At 42.4% G+C, this 14,868-nt stretch overlaps 1 protein-coding gene across 3 annotated transcripts in view; it reads left to right on the top strand.

Annotated features, from left to right (window-relative positions):
* Positions 1-14,868, top strand: part of Wake (ankyrin repeat and fibronectin type III domain containing protein wide awake) — a 153,304-nt gene that overhangs the window by 67,837 nt on the left and 70,599 nt on the right. The gene's annotated exons all lie outside the window — the stretch shown is intronic.

The following is a 14,868-nucleotide window of genomic DNA, read 5'->3' as shown; positions in this document are numbered from 1 at the left end:
GCCAGAAAACGCACACGGCCGTGTGTATCCGTTTGGCCAGGATGCATGTCGAGAATTTCCATGGTGTTGGAATTTCGCGCGGGCAATTCCATCGGCATTGATCGCGTCGCTGACACACGCACACACCGGTGGACAGATCTCTTTTCGTGTTGGTGTCTGCGACGAATTACCGAACGTTGCGACACCTATTCGACCGGCTGGCAACGGCTCTCGACACACAAAATGCACGTGTAATGCACTGTGGTCCCTTCGCAGACCTTCGTTGCTGGTCCGGAGAAACTGGGTCACGATTCTGTCATTCGTCAGCGAATATTTTGTCGTGGTATCGATCTGCCACGGCTTATTTCACCGTCCCGCGGCTCGCAGCACACTCTCCACTATTGTCTTCGTCTCTTCTCGTTTAGTCCGCGAGCAGGCCTGTAATTACGCGACGACCAAAATCATTTGCCGCGATTACGCGCGGGACAGCGCCGCACAAGGGACACTGGTCGATACTACACACTGCGCTAAAGAGTAGTGGTTCCATTATCGTCAGACGGGGCCAGACACATAGCTGCTTTTTACTACTCACCTTTATTACTGTAACATTAAATTTATTAAGCACGGGCGGCCAGAGTGCTGCCTGAAGAGAGGTATAAACAGTAGAGGTCTGAGCTCCGAGCAGTTCCAGTCCGGCTATGGTCAGACGTATTCACATCAACATTCTTCCTAAATAGTAGTTTACACATGGATACAAGAAGACATTTTAAACAACGTTAAATTGTTTCGTACGAAATTAGAGTGACACCAAATGAGAGTGTTTACAATTAGTGAAAACAGCTCTGAGTAGTTCCAGTCCGGCTATGGTCAGACATATTCACATCAATATTTTTCCTAAATTGTAGTTCAAACATGGATACAAAAATTCTTTTTACACAACGTTAAATTGTTTCATTCAAAATTATTAAAGTAACACTGAATGCGAGTGTTTATAATTAGTGAAGGCTGCTCTGAGTAGTTCCAGTCCGGCTATGGTCGGACATATTCACATCAATATTCATTTTAAACAACACTAGAATGCATTTTCCCTTCCCTGTCGTTGAAAGAAAGAAGTTTCTATTCGATTCCTCGCCACACAAGTAAAACGCGCAAAAATGGCAGCAGCAGGAAATGTGTATACATGGCAAACAAAATTATATTAAAATTCAGTGAGACAACGTGTACAACGTGGAAAACGTAGAAGGCATATAGTTGGTGAGCTCTCGTTTTCACGGTAGATCGGCACGTTTTCCGAGCGGGACGTGAGGAAGTAGGATTCCGAGTAGGAGTCGATCCTCTAGTGGAATAGGTCAAACATATATCCGGCACGCGTGATACTGTACCCGTTACAAGCAGTCGCGTCACGTCGCCGATCAGCTAGCACGATCTCAGATAAGGGAAGGATCGTTCGGTTGTCTTTCAGGCGTCGATCAATAATCTTTCCGACCGTATAAATATAGCCGGTATTGATTTTTCAGGTTACAGCTGGCTAACGTTTCAGTCACGATGTCAATATTTCAGGCAGAAGCTCGCGAAAATACGTGACTCTCTTAAAACTCGATGTCCCGTCGAGTTATGGATCCGATTTATCGACTGCGACGGGATCTTCGCTTGTTACTGGATCCTCGCCGATGAATTATTCATAGGGACGCGTCTATAATTTTGACTTGACGCCGTTTGTCTGTCGAACGATTCGAAATAGATGATCGCGTCGTAATTTCAGCTGTACAGACTGATCCAATATTAATAACCTAAAGAATATGGGTGATTCTCCGTGAAAGAAAACCAGTCGGGCTTTCTGTCAAGACCTTATTTAACGTTAAACCTACCGAGCTTTGCAAAAGGGCGAAACTGACTTATAAAATGGAGAAATGGATTTACATAAGGTTGAATTCGGAGTACAGAACCTATACTCCTCTGTTGTAACGGGGACAAATGTCGCAGCGCCTCGTATTTCGCGTGAAATCAGGTCTCCGGCAAATAATGGTCCATAGAATATAGTTCGACGGACGAAAACCGTGTTCGTGATTAATTAGCGGACAGGATTTTTTCCCGGGGCGTACGTGTGCGAGAGTGTCCCACTAATTGAGGCGGGTGCGACGCGAAGAACGCATCCTGACCTCGTTCCCAGGTGCCTTAAACCGCATCATCCCGGTGCAATCGATCATTCTCACCGGAAAATAGGACAAGGTGCCGAAGAACCGTTGAAAAAAGCGCAACCTGCCGAAAATGGCATTGAAAGGCTGACAGAACTCGTCCGGCAAGTTATCCTGATCGACGATGGTACGGGATGCAGCTAGAAAAATCCATTAAACAAACAGAATGATCATGTTACCATTCGATTCCGTCGTTCTTCATCTAATTCTCCGCGACCTCGTGCAAGCTCCCTCTTCTCCATTCTCATCATGTTCGTTCCAGCGACGGCTTTTTTCTCCGTTTCCTTCTAATTTACGACTCGCGCTTTCGCGCCAGCTCGTTGTTCCCTCCTCCAAATAGCTTTTCTATGTTCTCGTTCTTTTGTTATCACCTGCGCATTATCATCTATTCATGGCTCCCACTCCAGATTCTACTCCGGAACATTTAGTCTTTTATGTTTGTTTTAAAGGGCAGTCTTTCCGGAAAGTGCTTGTAGAACAAAATAGACTGAAACTTGACGCGAGCATAGCGATTTTAAATTCGAACGACGTGCCCCGCGCAAACTTCCGAAGAATCGTTCAGAATTCGGTTGATGGACTATTATCAATATTCAGTACGACAATTAACGAACTAAAATACTTTAAGTAGAATAGGAGAGTTGATGGGTTTCGGCGATCCTCCCACTTCGTTTCTCATTGCAATTTATCATCCCAATGAAAAACGGCCGTGTTCCCTGTCTGTTCCACTTCGCAGCGAACATCGTACCGGGATTTACGATGTTGTCCAACCGTAACGTATACGACAGGACGTTGAGTTGGCAGCTCAGCTAATTCTAATTTCAGAAACTTTCGCCTTTACGACAGCTCGTTACCCGATGTTTGCACTGCTCCTTTGGAGTAGACCTAAATCCGGTCGGATTTGAATCGTCGAACGTGAATAGCGATCGAATAGCTTTCGAATGAATCGTAAAACGTTACGCGTTTCGGATGTGTCGTTACGAGAATAGCGCCCGCCTATTCTCGCCGAAAATTATGAGACGTTCAAGGAAGTCGTTCGCCTCGTCCGGCCCGGAGTTAGGCTACCTCAACTGGCGCGTGTGGCACCGTAAAATTATTCAGCTTCCATTTTTTCAGTTGTTCCAGTTACCTGTTGTAGACAGACATTGTACAAATATTATTTAGGGCATTCTAGAATTGATCATTTCAGTAGAATCATGACATTTCTAGATTATAATGCTGATTTTATACTTCTTATGGGTGGAATTGGCAGAATTTTCTGTACGTCTGGTTATTGATTGAAACTACTTATAAGAGCTGATTATTATTGACCAGGTGTATTGGTTCTTTTATTTATTTTTTCTGAGCTAGAAAACAGTGTGATTTTATAGTGTCTGACCATTGGCGGATTGGAACTACTTACAAGAACTGATTATTTATTATCGACCCGGTATATTGCCTCTTTTATTTATTTTTTCTTGGACAGAAAACAGTGATTTTATAGGTGGAGAAACTTGGTTAAAATTGCTTTTCCTTGTCTGACCATTGGCGGATTGAAACTACTTACAAGAACTGATTATTATTGACCAGGTATATATTGACTCTTTTATTTATTTTTCTTGGATAGAAAACAGTGATTTTATAGGTGGAAAAACTTGGTTAAAATTGCTTTTCCTTGTCTGACCATTGGCGGATTAAAACTACTTACAGTAACTGATTATTATCGACCAGGTGTATTGCCTCTTTTATTTATTTTTTCTGGGATAGAAAACAGTGATTTCACAGATGAAAAAACTTGGTTAAAATTGCTTCTCCTTGTCTGACCATTTTCGACTGGAACTACTGAATGAAGCCTCTATTATTGTCTTGTATCACTAGATGTGTGTGTGATGAAATATCTGTTCTCGCCAAAAAATTTTGGAAGCTCGTGGAGCCGCGTACAGCTCATCGAAAACGAAAAAAGTCCGTCAACTTCGAAGGGGCAGCGTCCTTCGCTACGAATGCAAATTAAAAGTCGGCAATGGCAGTCGCCAGGCAACAAAAGCGCGAGAAATGCTCTCGAAATCGCGGAATCGCCCGGTAGTTCGAAGTTTCGTCACTTTCCTCGACTTCTAGGTCGAGTTGAACGTACGTGTCCCCGACGTGCCTGCACGCGAATCCTTGACCACGGAGGTAGCTGTGTGATCGGTGAAAAAAAATTCGTTTGTCATTCCAACATCGGCGAGAACAATCGATCCATCCTATATGTGCATGCATAAGCGGTGCATTTTGTCTCGGGTTCCAGGGATTGTTTATTCCAGCGACTTTTCAAGGATTTGCACGATATCAATTCCCCTCGGACGCGATGAAAACCAACATGATAGAAATGTACGGGTTACCGTCAGCTGACCCGAAGAATTTTCATTTTTCTCCGATCGCTCGATGCCGGAGGAACATTCCGCTTCTCGTGTGTGCATTCCGAAATTGTTCGTCGACGCGAAATATTGTGCTCGGTTGCATGCGAATTTAGGGGCAACGCACTCCCACGCGGACCAGTCGCCTAGGCGTAATTTAATAGCGACGAATTTAGCTTGATCTATGCGTTCCCTGCTGCGGAAAGTTACAATACGCTCTGCTTGCTGAATTGTCAACAAGAACGTCTGCAGAGATTCGAGTTTCCGTGGACGAATTTCGACGAGCCTAGAACGTAGAATTTTATTTGTAGTAAAAATTCTTATGGGTAATTGGTTGAGTGAAATATAAAGCAGTAAGTAAAAGATTAGAAAAATTTAAGAACATCGTAATGTTGTTTTTAGTGTAACAAAGTTAATCAGGGATGAAATCAATTTTTATTTTATTCCTGCTTACCACAATCGATGCAGAAGCATTTTTATTTTGCATAAAGATCCGCAATCTGCTTATGGGTAACGACGAAAAGTTTTATTTTTTACCGAATAGATAAGTTGCAAACATAATGGACACGTAGAACCTGCCATAAAAGCGTCGGCGTTAAGTAGACGGGGCTCTTTCGAACCCCCAAGTGGCGGATAGTCGGGTGACCGACAGTTTAAAATATCGGAGTGACAGCGAACAGGCACAAGGGAGCACGGGAACTCGGAATTATGGGAACGCATCGGAGCGTACTTTCCTTTCCTATAAGTTCTCACAGTGCGCGAGGTTATAAAAGTCGCGCGACGGCATTCCAGGATTTATGGTCGGGACGCGGCAGAATGAAACTGCCGGGGCGTGTCTTTATGCGAACGCATTAAAATTTTTAATGCCGACTAGTGAACGGTCCTGATATCGTTCGCGACGATCGATGGCCAGCTTTGTCCTCGTATGTCAAGCCGAAATGTCCCTCTCTCTCTGGGAGAAGAATATAATTCTATCATTCTTATTAATTTTTATTTAATTTTTCATTCGTTTCTTTAGGTGAAACATCACTCACCTGCCTTCCAGAATGTTCCCCTTTGCTGGAAATAATTTTTCAATTCTTTTTATTAACTGGAAGAGAGTATTACTATCAATTTGATGAAGTTTCTCGGAGGGTTTCTAAGACGTCGCAACGATCACGACACGTAGAGACGGCTCTATCGATCCCCAGGCATAATTTAAGCAATAACGGAGTCACCGAGCCACCATCTTGCTCGATCTCTCAATTATGGTCTCGGTCGAACGTGGTCACCTGTGGAACACTATTAACCGGATACTTTGACAACACCCGACCGGAATAGAACAGCCTCTTTTGTCCGTAGTATTGTCGCTAATGCCGAGTGCTATCAAAGTGACAGCAATTACATTGTCCGGAATCTAATTTTCATCCTGCACACCTACGATTCATCACAAAAATCAATTTATATTATCTAGAATGCAGAGGTTTTATGCATTTCTGACAAAACGCGTAGGTGCCTAATTTACATCTTGCGCATGCGTTACAAAAATCAATTATACCATTAGCAGACTGCAGATTTTATGCATTTCTGACAAAATGAGTGGGTACCTAATTTACATCCTGCACATGCATTACGAAAATCGATTTTATTCACCCATCGCGATGAAGATTCCGAACAGAGTCTAATAAATATGTATGTTATCAATTTCCTCTAAACCGTAATGAAATTCTATTTTGGTTTTATTAATCTATAGTTAGTGGAGAACATGTAGGCATACAATACACATAAATTTTCTCCTTTTTTAGGAAATTACGAACTACAAAAAAGTTCTAATCACTGAAACCATAAATAAATCGTAGAGCAATGGGTTGATCAATTATATCGTAATTACGAGCCTGCAGATATGACGCATTTCTGGCAGAAATGTTATACACAAACGCGAACAGTGATGCGACTTCGAGAGCGACTTTTTTGCGAGAGGTTACTTGGAGCTGCAATCTACTGTAATAACGGAGTGAAACGCAGTAGCTTGCGACTCAGCGGTGGTTGTTGAAGAAGTGCCGCGAAAGTTGGCAACTTGGAGAGACCGAGAAGGTGGCCTTGGACCACTTTATTAGAGGTTTAACAGCTCAATAAAGCTCACATCGGAAGAAACCACTCGGAACGCTGTTGTTCGCCGGAACGGTCCGCTGCCATTACGTAATCCGATAAAATTGCAAGAAACAGGACGAAAAGAGAGAAAAAGAGAGACGTGGAGAGAGAAGGAAACGAATTTCCGTTGATCTTCGTGCTCGAGGTCAGGTTCATTGCCAGCCACTTGTGTTGCGGCTAAACGAGTAGCTTCACCTCCGATGCCTCTATTCGAGAACGCACAAGGTGGTCTGCAATTTCACCGTGATCGATATCCACGATAATTTCATGCGGCCCGAGAAACCTCTTTTCTTTAATATCAACTCATCCCGGCGAAGCTTTACGGTATATATTACGAAATTTTCATACAAATTCCGCAATTTCTGCGGTGTCCTTGAGAAAGAGAATTAAAAGTTTCGCGTTTCGGTAATGCGGGGAAGAAAGTTGAGTCGCGAGGGGTCGGGGCTTTGAGTGGAGCGATGAAATTAAGTAGATGGATTTTACGCGGACGCACGGAGAGAAAATGTGGGATGAAGTTTTCTTCCACGGGGTTCCGTTTTCGAGAAAATTTTAAAATTTTAGGTGAGAGCGCGGCTTCCGGCGCGCAAGTGGAGAACTCGATCTTTGATCAGACATTGAGGTTTTCTTTAACGAGTGGCGACTCTGATGCGCCACTGAAAATTGCTGTATCATTATTCAAAATATTGTTTACACTATTAAGTATTGGAGGAGGTGTTTCATCAATTTCATACCCATAAAAAGAAAAGAAAATTATATAGAATGGAGTTATTCTAGCTAGGAAGAAATATTTAATTTAATAAATCCGAACCCCGTGGAAAAATTCCGACGTGCCATTTTCAAAATAAAGCGAGGCAGGATACGATTGTGTTCTGCATCTTCTGAAACATGTTTTAATGTAGATGCATCGCCTAACATGCTCAACGAGTGGAATGGTTGTCGTTCAAAGGCGTCAGCCACAGGGTGTAGTCTAACGACGCCCTCCCCTGCACTTTCGCAGCCGCGACGACGCTCTGCGCCGACATTCCAGACAGAGCTTTTCTTAATTCGACACTGGCGACCTTCCTCGGCGGAGAACGATAGAGAGAGGGGAGAAGAAGAGACAAGCAGAGGTGGAAAACCAGGCGGAGCCGCACTCGAGAAATTCCTGGAATTAGATCAAGCCCTCCCTAACGAGGAAGTAATGAACGAAGTGAAACTTCAGAGCACTATGGCCCCTCTTTGACGAGGAGTAGGACTCCTCGAAGGATCCTCGCCCAGGAGGATGAAAAAATTCAATTGGCGCTGCACTCTGTCGCGGGAAGAGGTCCTCTGTCGTCTCGTCATTCAGCACTGACAACTTCATTCAGACACCTTTGACTGTTCTTCAACCGAATCTCAGATTTCTGGTACCGATAAAACTGTCTCCCGTCGTAAATTCCACTCTGCTTTCTCTCTATCGCTATTTATCTCGACTAATTAAACGCGGGAGCTGCCGGAGTGCAGATTCTTGTTTTCCTCAGCCGTTTTGTATGCATCCGGAGCGAGGACGAATTTGTTTCACAGACGGAATTGTTCTTCGCGATGAATGTAAGCCGAGGAAATCATTGATATTCTTTGTAACATTTCTTTACTAGTATTCCAACTTTCTAGGGACAGTCTCTTAACTCCGACGACACCTTCTTCCGCAATAAAACGAAGCTCCCTTAATCCTCCGCCATTAATCGTCCTCCTAGTTGCCATGGACTACAGCAGATTCTTTCCTCCGTAATTAGAACAAATTATCCTCGTGCATTTTCCCGGTTCTCGGCAACTTCGAGGACAATTTTGTTAGAATTCCGAGGAAACGACCACTTCAATGAGAATGTTGTAACTTTTTTAATATGGGTGGGCGTATCCAAATTCTGGCGGTATTACGTTCAGACGCTACCGGTGAGAGCGGGCCGACATTCAGCTGCGGCAGCTTGCGGCCATTGACGTCGGACATTTTTTGTTTCGGAAAAGGATATCAGTCGCTGGTCAAATTATACTCTTTGCAATTTTCAGAGCCTCCGTTCGTTTAGACAGAAATAGATATTTAATTTTCGGTCCCTGAAAACTCTGAGGAAAATTTCATTTTTTGCAGAAAAATTCGCTGTTTGGTTCGAATATTGTCTAAATTTTGGCAGTTTTAAGAGCCTCGGTTCATTTAGAATTCTGTAAATTTAGGTAGAAATAAATATTTAATTTTCGTCCTCTGAAAAAACTCCGAGGAAAATTTTGAAACTTCACAGTCTAGTGCGAGTACTGTCTAAATTTTTGCAGTTTTATGAGCCTCTGTTCATTTAGAATTCTGTATTTTGGGCAGACGTAAATATTTAATTTTGTTCTCTGAAAAGCTCCGAAGAAAATTTTTCTATCTTGCAGAAAAATTTCCAGTCTAGTCCGAATACTGTCTAAATTGTTGCAATTTTAAGAGTCTCTGTTCATTTAGAATTCTGTATTTTGGGCAGACGTAAATATTTAATTTTCGTTCCCTGAAGAAAATTTTTTTATCATTATAAATAAATTAACAAAGACGAATTTTTTAGTTTAGGCAGAACAGTATATTTCAGAAAATCTTTCTATTTCGCATAAAAATTCACAGTCTAGTGCGAATACTGTCTAAATTATTGGAATTTTAAGAGTCTCTGTTCATTTAGAATTCTGTAATTTAGGTGGAAATAAATATTCAATTTCCGTTCCCGGAAAAGCACCGAAGAAAATTTTTTTATCATTATAAATAAATTAACAGAGGCGAATTTTTTAGTTTAGGCAGAACTGAAGATATTTCAGAGAATCTTTCTATTCCGCACAAAAATTCACAGTCTAGTGCGATCGTCAAAGTTTTTGCAATTTTTGCGTTTCTGCCTCGACGTTCGCCAAAGAAAAAATATGTCGTTTCCACGTGTCTCGTTGATCGGTTCAGATAGATGATGCGATTGGCACGGTTCTGGCCCTTCGTTCCTATCAGAATCATCCTCGACATGTCCACCCCTTCGACGTTGAGCGCACGTTCATGCGAAAAATGTTCGACGGATTTATGGTCACCCTTCGCCAGCAGCAGAAGCCATAGTATCGAGGGAGGAACGAACGGCTTGGGAAACAACAAAATTTTATTTCCTTTGCAACAATACGACGTTCCGAGGACGTTGTAAACTTCCTGCAGGCTGGCCATTGATTTTCCCGCGAGAAGGAGCTGTCCACGAAGGATTTCCATTGGAATAGGAAAGTAAATATCCTCGGACCATGCTCCTGCAATTTTGATGCTACATCTTTTGGCGCATTTTCCATCCCTGGCCGAAAAATGCAGGAAATGCAAGCCACTCAGAACACGTTTGCGGTAAGAGTAATGCAGTCTGGTTAAAGGTAAAATGATTAAAACAAAGTAACCAATGGTCTTAATGAACGAGTCCACTTTATACCAAGTATCCCAACATTTTTCATAAAAGTTACTTTAACATACATCATCCTGTCAGTCTCGACGGTAGAAAATTTAAGTGATCTTCGTTCAGACCTCGAGCAGAGATAAGCGGTGATTTACAACGTTCGTGAATAAAGTTTTTCCTGCTCCTCTGACTAATTAACTCGGGAGACAACAGTACACCAGTGGGTTTCCCCATTAGTCTAACGAGTAATTAACGCAAATTTCGTATTCTACTTGTACATACAATATTTCAAGCTATCCGCTGGGTTGTAATTAAACTCTTGGTGAGAAAAGTTCCGCGAACTTTTCCAAAAATTTTCTGGAACGCTTATTCATACAATAAAATATATACCTTCAATCGCAGCCCAGTTTCGTTAATCCGGATTTTCCATTCCGCGAACGAAAGACGAGCCCGGAAATAATTTCCACGCGGTCGCGCCCCGCAATCGAGCCCGATTTATTTGATTTGCCACCGTGCTCCTATCTTTGTTCAATCCCGGCGACCTGCAAATATTTCTCGTGCCCCCGAGGGTGTCGTTGCAGCCATGCAACCCTGTAAAACTCACGCCGGAGAACTTTAATGTCGGGAAAACGTGCTAATTATGCTTGGTCCGTTTAATTTTCAATTGTGAGTCGCGGTTTATGGGCTACGTGACGCTGTACACCCCAAGCCAACCCTCTGAAAAATTCAGGAACGCGAATCCGGCGGAAAATTGCACAGCGTGCTTCGGGAAATCCGTGAATTTTCCGTGGTCGGTCTTGTCGGTTTCCAATTTTCTGGAAAATTAGAGAAAATTTCTTTCTGATTGCTACTCGATCCATTTCTTGGGAATTTAAAGCGTTTTCTTTCGGGGAGATTAGTTCCATTTTTTAAAAATTTGGGGCATTTCCTTTGGGGGAAATTAGATTCAGTTTTTAAAATTTAAGCGTTTTATTTTGGAGGAAACTGTTCAATTTTCGGAAATGTAAAGCGTTTTCTTTGGGGGAAGTTAGTTCCATTTTTAGAAATTTAAGACACTTTATTTTGGGGCAAACTTGGTTCATTTTTTCCAAATTTAAGCATTTTCTTTGGGGTAAATTAGTTTCACTTTTTAAAATTTAAAGCGTTATTTTGGGGGAACCTGGTTCAATTTTTGGAAATGTAAGGCGTTTCCTTTGGGGGAAGTTAGTTCCATTTTAAAAAATTTAATACATTTTATTTTCGGGGAAACTCGGTTCAATTTTTGGAAATTTAAAGCGTTTTCTTTGAGGGAAATTAGTTCAATTTTTCAACATTTAAAGCATTGTCTGTGGAAAAATATAGTTTCATTTCATAAAAATTTGGTGCATTCTATTTTGTGGGAAACTTTGTTCAACTTTCGTAAATTTGGAGTATTGTTAGGATAAGCTGTGTGAGATGAATTTTCAAGAGTTTAGAGGACCATCCTAACTCGGTTAAATTCGCAGTGCTTTGCTAAATACAAGTTGGGAAATTCGATGTTAACTCTCGTGCGTTCGGGCGCCAACGAGCAATTAGGCGAGAGACTCCTCGATTTCAGTATTGAGTAGGACGAACATGATGCTCCTTGATTCAGGAGGAATCCTCTGACCAGGGAACAATGCCACTTTGCATCGAAAGCTTGCGTCCGTCGTTACGACATGCGCGTTTAAAGCGCCGGGATCCGAGGCGGAAAAATGGGCGTTGAATCTAAACGCGACGATGCAGAAGACCGCTTCGGACGAAATGAATGCTGGACGAGAATGTATACACTCGTATATACAGGTTTTCCCTTTCTCTTCGTCGGTACCTCTTTTCATCTGGTCGCGTTTGTTGGGCTGATTCGGCTGCTGAATTTCGGCGCCGACGCTCGCCTCGACAAGGTCGCTATACAGGAATCATTTCTGGAATTACGAAATTCCTCGAGGTCGAAGAAATCTTTTGCAACTCACAGATCAATAGATCCTAACGAATTTTACGAGTCCGACGGTGACAAATTCATTTTTACAGGAATATGTTCCATGCAGCCAAGCGTTTTGAACAGCTTGTTAGGATTAAAAATTAGTATTTAGAAATTACGACATTCCACGAGGTCTCGCTAGTATTTCTCGATCGAAACGCTTCACAACATTTGCATTCTAAAATCGGACGGTTCCTGTGCAGCGACCTGATGACAAAGAAATCTTTTGCAACTCACAGATCCAAACGAACTTTAGGAGTCTGACGATGACAAATTCATTTTTACAGGAGTATGTTCTATGCAGGCGAATGTTTTGAATAGCTTGTTAGGATCAGGGAATTAGAAAGACAGGCCAGACAGTGTCTGGAGCCGCGAAAAACCCGCCGGGACAAGAGGAATATCTGTCCGCGGAGTCGAGTTGCCTTGTATCGACTGAAACGTCGTTTCCCGGGACGGGAAATTGACGTGAAAGAGAAGCGTGCACTTACTCGTCGCCGGTAGTTCCGCAGAGAGGAGGAACGATCGCGAGGAGCCGTATGATTTCGTTTGAAAACACGATGGAACGAGACCAGGCGGAGAAACAGAAACAGAGAAAGAAGAGGGAACAGTATTGTTCGCGAGTCTGCCTGGCGTTTTTCGTGGCAAGCTGCGACGTAAACATCTGTGCACAGTCTTCGCGGAAGACGTACGAGCGTCGCGGGTCTCGTATCGATCGGGAAAAACTCGTAGGAGAATTAAAACTGCACCCGACGCGGCGATTATCCCGCGGAAAAGGAACCGCAAGCCCCTCGAGACGGTTTCCGTCACGTTCTCCCCGATTTTCATCTTGGAAACAACAATTTGTTCGCTTGTAAACGAAGTTGAATGTTTTTTCCTCGTATGAACATTTTTAATTACTGTAAATCCCTTTCACCTCCCTCATATCACAATTGATTTATTTAAAACGCGACGCCGTAAATAACATTTAATTGTCGAGGGAGATTGTGCAATTAAAAAGCGTATAATTTCAGAGTGTACCGTGTAACTGTTTCGTTTATTTTTTAATTCTATAAATATAAAATGCAACGGTGCTATTAATACAAACGTATTAAATTGTAAATCAAAGGTGAGGAGATTTATCGTGCAGGAATGTTTTAATTGTGCGTCAAGTCCGCCCCAATTAGCGCAATAATTCCACGGCGAGGGGTCGAAAGTTTGAATACTGTTGGCGAATTTAAGCAGCCGCTTTTATCGTGCAATAATTAATGAATCGAGTTTCATCCCGCGGGGGTGGAGGTCGCAGCTGCGAATTTTATCAGCACACATTTCTGTCGTTTGTTTCTCTGCGAATGCAAATGAATACAATACCGAGCGGTTTCTAGATAAATTCGCGCCCTTAATTAGGAGTCTAGTTCGACCCAATTTCGAGCATAAAATATTAATGCGCGCGGCAAGGGTTCCGTAGAAACTTTTGAGCTTCATTCGGGAATAGCCGGGTTGTTTTATCGCGCGCGGTTGTAACTGATGAAGCAAGTTTCCGCAATGCGAGGGAACATATTCGTATCGGGAACAATTCTGGTCGTTTGTTTTCCCGGCTGGCCCAATTCTTCATGGTGTCTTTTCGTTGAACACAACCAAAAATGAAGGAACGCCCCTGGTATACTCCTCGGAGACAGGCCATTCCTCAAAGTTCTGCTTCGCGCATACAAAAACACCGGAGAAAGCGAAACTTGGCAGGAAACTTACGTCTTCCGAGATTATGATGCAACTTCGCAGACGGCTACGAGAACGTTCACACTCGGACCTGCCTCAACAAAATATTTTGGCACACCCTACGAACTTTTTTAATGTCCCGCATGTCAATGTGACAGTTTTCCCGAAATAAGTTGTCCTGTTCTATTATTTCTAGGTAAATTTGCCCGAAACTTCGTGACTCTTATTTCTCAAATGTGAAACATTAAATTGTTTACCTTGTTATTCCATCGATCTTCTATATTGATCATTTTTTTGTGAAATGAGGGTTAATATTTTGTCTTCATCAAACTGGGACGACGTGTAAGGAAAATTGAAATTCTGTACATTTCCCTGCAACATCGGCACACCTAGTAAAAATTTATAGTTCGATTAATCTGACAGGAAAGGTCAAAGATAAATCTTCCAAGTGTACATCGATTTTTGTGTAACCTTCCTCTCGATATCTTTGACTACCCTTACTGCGCGAGACCGAAAAATTTTAAACAATCTTCGGAGGCCTGAATTTTTGGAGAAACAAAAAATAGTCCCATACTGGTCACAATTTGTTCTGCCTGTACAAAAATTTTCATAATTTTCCGAACGACCCTTGCCGATCAAAAAATTCCTGTTTCCGCCAACAATGAATTCCATAAATCGAGTTCTGTCGAGACTCTGGCAACGAAAGGGGCCAAAAGCGATGCTCGTGCGAATTAGACGGTTCCCATGATTCCATTTGAGAGTCACGCCCCCAGACTGCGACTTCCTGTCTGTAGTTGCACTTCAAAGTTCTCAAGGCGTCGCTTATTACCTCGAATTCTCGTTTTCTTCGAGAATCGGATCTCCCGAGGAGATGTGCTGCAAAGACGAGCGCAAATTGGAATATTTATCGATGCTTATATCGAATTGCTTTGATATTGTACCTTTTATAGAAAATCCATAGAATTTCTCGGTATTTGTAATTTGTTTCAAAGGCGATAGTGTCGCTGTCTTTTGTGAACTTAATGAAGTTCGCGATGAGGTTCTGCGGCTGTAAACAGTATTCTTGCTTATCTACAAGCTGTAATTGACGTAGCGAAGTCAAAGGATGTTGCGGAGACAAAGTACAAGAGAAGATGAACTTCCTC

This window comes from Lasioglossum baleicum, chromosome 13 (assembly GCF_051020765.1).
Source record: "Lasioglossum baleicum chromosome 13, iyLasBale1, whole genome shotgun sequence".
Lineage (NCBI taxonomy): Eukaryota > Metazoa > Arthropoda > Insecta > Hymenoptera > Halictidae > Lasioglossum > Lasioglossum baleicum.
Note: the sequence above shows the minus strand (reverse complement) of the source record. Positions and strands in the feature narration are given on the sequence as shown.